At 54.9% G+C, this 5,000-nt stretch overlaps 1 non-coding gene across 1 annotated transcript in view; it reads right to left on the reverse strand.

Annotated features, from left to right (window-relative positions):
• LOC144413268 (small subunit ribosomal RNA) overlaps window positions 1-1,226 on the reverse strand; it is a 1,810-nt gene extending 584 nt beyond the window's left edge. Inside the window, exon 1 of the ribosomal RNA XR_013469302.1 lies at window positions 1-1,226. This exon is cut by the window's left edge and continues 584 nt beyond it. This is a non-coding gene — a ribosomal RNA (small subunit ribosomal RNA).
• Between the last annotated feature and the right edge of the window lie 3,774 nt (window positions 1,227-5,000).

Consider the following 5,000-nt stretch of genomic DNA (forward strand, 5'->3'; position numbering starts at 1 on the left):
GTGTCCGGGCCGGGTGAGTTTCCCCGTGTTGAGTCAAATTAAGCCGCAGGCTCCACTCCTGGTGGTGCCCTTCCGTCAATTCCTTTAAGTTTCAGCTTTGCAACCATACTTCCCCCGGAACCCAAAGACTTTGGTTTCCCGGAAGCTGCCGGAAAGGTCGTCATGGTAACGCCTCCCGATCGCTAGTTGGCATCGTTTATAGTCAGAACTAGGACGGTATCTGATCGTCTTCGAACCTCTGACTTTCGCTCTTGATTAAAGAAAACATTCTTGGCGAATGCTTTCGCAGTAGTTCGTCTTCCGCCGATCCAAGAATTTCACCTCTAACGGCAGAGTACGGACGCCCCCGTCTGTCCCTCTTAATCATTACCTCGTGCTCCGAAAACCAACAAAATAGAACCGAGGTCCTATTCCATTATTCCATGCAACACTATGCAGGCGAACAGCCTGCTTTGAACACTCTAATTTTTTCAAAGTAAACTTATCGGCCACCGCCGACACTCAGTCAAGAGCACCGACGGAGAACCGAAGGTGAGGCGAACGCAACCAGTGACACGCCTTGCGACGGACCGGCGGCGCTCGCCCAAAATCCAACTACGAGCTTTTCAACCGCAACAACTTTAGCATACACTGTTGGAGCTGGAATTACCGCGGCTGCTGGCACCAGACTTGCCCTCCAATGGATACTCGTTAAGAGTTTTAGGATGTACTCATTCCAATTACAGGGCCTCGTTAGAGTCCTGTATTGTTATTTTTCGTCACTACCTCCCCGTGTCGGGAATGGGTAATTTGCGCGCCTGCTGCCTTCCTTGGATGTGGTAGCCGTTTCTCAGGCTCCCTCTCCGGAATCGAACCCTGATTCCCCGTTACCCGTTATCACAAAGGTAGGCACGTAGCGTACCTTCGACAGTTGATAGGGCAGACACTTGAATGATACGTCGTCGGTGCAGAGACCGTACGATCCGCGTGGTTATCCAGAGTCATCAAACGTCACAGGACGAACCCGGTCGGTTTTGATCTGATAAAAGCGCGCCTCCCGAAGTCGGCGCTTAATGCATGTATTAGCTCTAGAATTACCACAGTTATCCACTTCGCTTACGAGACCAAATAAACCAAGACTGATTTAATGAGCCATTCGCAGTTTCGCTTTACGAGAACTCGTACTTGCACCTGCATGGCTTAATCTTTGAGACAAGCATATCACTACTGGCAGGATCAACCAGATAGCTGCGACAGCTGCGCTCGGCCCTTGCTGGGCCGCCCGGCGCGTGCTCGTCGCATTCGTTTAAGACCGAGGCGATCGCCTGCGGCCGTACTCAGCTTCGACAGTCGCTGGCCGCGACGTCCACGCTCTCGCCGGCAGTGCCAGGCGGAGCGATTTGCGTTTTTTCTTTGCTCGCCCTCTCTCGGGCTCGATCCATTCAGTTTCGCACAAACAAGAGCTCTGCCGGCCGCCTGCAGCGGTGCCTAAAACCCGGGCATAACAATGCGACCGTTCTGCTAGGCCGACAAGCGCTCAAGCCAGACGCTCGATCGAACGCCCCCTACATATTAGTCGAGACAACGGCTCGCTCATTAGCATCGCGTTTGTACTTTAACTTTTTTTGGCTCTGCTTCTTTCGACGCCGATGCCGGCGACGCAGCACTCTCTCGCCCGCCAGCCACCGAGAAAAGGGTGCGCTCCGACCGGCCCCGCACCGCTCTTTCTTGGCTCATTCGAAATTACTGTCTTTCGCTCTGACATGCCTTACCTAGGGTTAGGCTAGTATGCTTGCACGTTTGTACTTTAACTTTTTCCGGCTCGGTTTCTTTCGACGCCGATGCCGGCGACGCAGCACTCTCTCGCCCGCCAGCCACCGAGAAAAGGGTGCGCTCCGACCGGCCCCGCACCGCTCTTTCTTGGCTCATTCGAAATTACTGTCTTTCGCTCTGACATGCCTTACCTAGGGTTAGGTTAGTATGCTTGCACGTTTGTACTTTAACTTTTTTCGGCTCGGTTTCTTTCGACGCCGATGCCGGCGACGCAGCACTCTCTCGCCCGCCAGCCACCGAGAAAAGGGTGCGCTTCGACCGGCCCCGCACCGCTCTTTCTTGGCTCATTCGAGTTTACTGTCTTTCGCTCTGACATGCCTTACCTAGGGTTAGGTTAGTATGCTTGCACGTTTGTACTTTAACTTTTTTCGGCTCGGCTTCTTTCGACGCCGATGCCGGCGACGCAGCACTCTCTCGCCCGCCAGCCACCGAGAAAAGGGTGCGCTCCGACCGGCCCCGCACCGCTCTTTCTTGGCTCATTCGAAATTACTGTCTTTCGCTCTGACATGCCTTACCTAGGGTTAGGCTAGTATGCTTGCACGTTTGTACTTTAACTTTTTCCGGCTCGGTTTCTTTCGACGCCGATGCCGGCGACGCAGCACTCTCTCGCCCGCCAGCCACCGAGAAAAGGGTGCGCTCCGACCGGCCCCGCACCGCTCTTTCTTGGCTCATTCGAAATTACTGTCTTTCGCTCTGACATGCCTTACCTAGGGTTAGGTTAGTATGCTTGCACGTTTGTACTTTAACTTTTTTCGGCTCGGTTTCTTTCGACGCCGATGCCGGCGACGCAGCACTCTCTCGCCCGCCAGCCACCGAGAAAAGGGTGCGCTCCGACCGGCCCCGCACCGCTCTTTCTTGGCTCATTCGAGTTTACTGTCTTTCGCTCTGACATGCCTTACCTAGGGTTAGGTTAGTATGCTTGCACGTTTGTACTTTAACTTTTCACTCTCTCGCCCGCCAGCCACCGAGAAAAGGGTGCGCTCCGACCGGCCCCGCACCGCTCTTTCTTGGCTCATTCGAAATTACTGTCTTTCGCTCTGACATGCCTTACCTAGGGTTAGGCTAGTATGCTTGCACGTTTGTACTTTAACTTTTTCCGGCTCGGCTTCTTTCGACGCCGATGCCGGCGACGCAGCACTCTCTCGCCCGCCAGCCACCGAGAAAAGGGTGCGCTCCGACCGGCCCCGCACCGCTCTTTCTTGGCTCATTCGAAATTACTGTCTTTCGCTCTGACATGCCTTACCTAGGGTTAGGTTAGTATGCTTGCACGTTTGTACTTTAACTTTTTTCGGCTCGGTTTCTTTCGACGCCGATGCCGGTGACGCAGCACTCTCTCGCCCGCCAGCCACCGAGAAAAGGGTGCGCTCCGACCGGCCCCGCACCGCTCTTTCTTGGCTCATTCGAGTTTACTGTCTTTCGCTCTGACATGCCTTACCTAGGGTTAGGTTAGTATGCTTGCACGTTTGTACTTTAACTTTTTTCGGCTCGGCTTCTTTCGACGCCGATGCCGGCGACGCAGCACTCTCTCGCCCGCCAGCCACCGAGAAAAGGGTGCGCTCCGACCGGCCCCGCACCGCTCTTTCTTGGCTCATTCGAAATTACTGTCTTTCGCTCTGACATGCCTTACCTAGGGTTAGGTTAGTATGCTTGCACGTTTGTACTTTAACTTTTTTCGGCTCGGTTTCTTTCGACGCCGATGCCGGCGACGCAGCACTCTCTCGCCCGCCAGCCACCGAGAAAAGGGTGCGCTCCGACCGGCCCCGCACCGCTCTTTCTTGGCTCATTCGAGTTTACTGTCTTTCGCTCTGACATGCCTTACCTAGGGTTAGGTTAGTATGCTTGCACGTTTGTACTTTAACTTTTTTCGGCTCGGCTTCTTTCGACGCCGATGCCGGCGACGCAGCACTCTCTCGCCCGCCAGCCACCGAGAAAAGGGTGCGCTCCGACCGGCCCCGCACCGCTCTTTCTTGGCTCATTCGAAATTACTGTCTTTCGCTCTGACATGCCTTACCTAGGGTTAGGCTAGTATGCTTGCACGTTTGTACTTTAACTTTTTCCGGCTCGGCTTCTTTCGACGCCGATGCCGGCGACGCAGCACTCTCTCGCCCGCCAGCCACCGAGAAAAGGGTGCGCTCCGACCGGCCCCGCACCGCTCTTTCTTGGCTCATTCGAAATTACTGTCTTTCGCTCTGACATGCCTTACCTAGGGTTAGGTTAGTATGCTTGCACGTTTGTACTTTAACTTTTTTCGGCTCGGCTTCTTTCGACGCCGATGCCGGCGACGCAGCACTCTCTCGCCCGCCAGCCACCGAGAAAAGGGTGCGCTCCGACCGGCCCCGCACCGCTCTTTCTTGGCTCATTCGAAATTACTGTCTTTCGCTCTGACATGCCTTACCTAGGGTTAGGTTAGTATGCTTGCACGTTTGTACTTTAACTTTTTTCGGCTCGGCTTCTTTCGACGCCGATGCCGGCGACGCAGCACTCTCTCGCCCGCCAGCCACCGAGAAAAGGGTGCGCTCCGACCGGCCCCGCACCGCTCTTTCTTGGCTCATTCGAAATTACTGTCTTTCGCTCTGACATGCCTTACCTAGGGTTAGGTTAGTATGCTTGCACGTTTGTACTTTAACTTTTTTCGGCTCGGCTTCTTTCGACGCCGATGCCGGCGACGCAGCACTCTCTCGCCCGCCAGCCACCGAGAAAAGGGTGCGCTCCGACCGGCCCCGCACCGCTCTTTCTTGGCTCATTCGAAATTACTGTCTTTCGCTCTGACATGCCTTACCTAGGGTTAGGTTAGTATGCTTGCACGTTTGTACTTTAACTTTTTTCGGCTCGGCTTCTTTCGACGCCGATGCCGGCGACGCAGCACTCTCTCGCCCGCCAGCCACCGAGAAAAGGGTGCGCTCCGACCGGCCCCGCACCGCTCTTTCTTGGCTCATTCGAAATTACTGTCTTTCGCTCTGACATGCCTTACCTAGGGTTAGGCTAGTATGCTTGCACGTTTGTACTTTAACTTTTTCCGGCTCGGCTTCTTTCGACGCCGATGCCGGCGACGCAGCACTCTCTCGCCCGCCAGCCACCGAGAAAAGGGTGCGCTCCGACCGGCCCCGCACCGCTCTTTCTTGGCTCATTCGAAATTACTGTCTTTCGCTCTGACATGCCTTACCTAGGGTTAGGTTAGTATGCTTGCA

The sequence above is a fragment of the Styela clava genome, chromosome 15 (assembly GCF_964204865.1).
Source record: "Styela clava chromosome 15, kaStyClav1.hap1.2, whole genome shotgun sequence".
In the NCBI taxonomy this organism is placed as follows: domain Eukaryota; kingdom Metazoa; phylum Chordata; class Ascidiacea; order Stolidobranchia; family Styelidae; genus Styela; species Styela clava.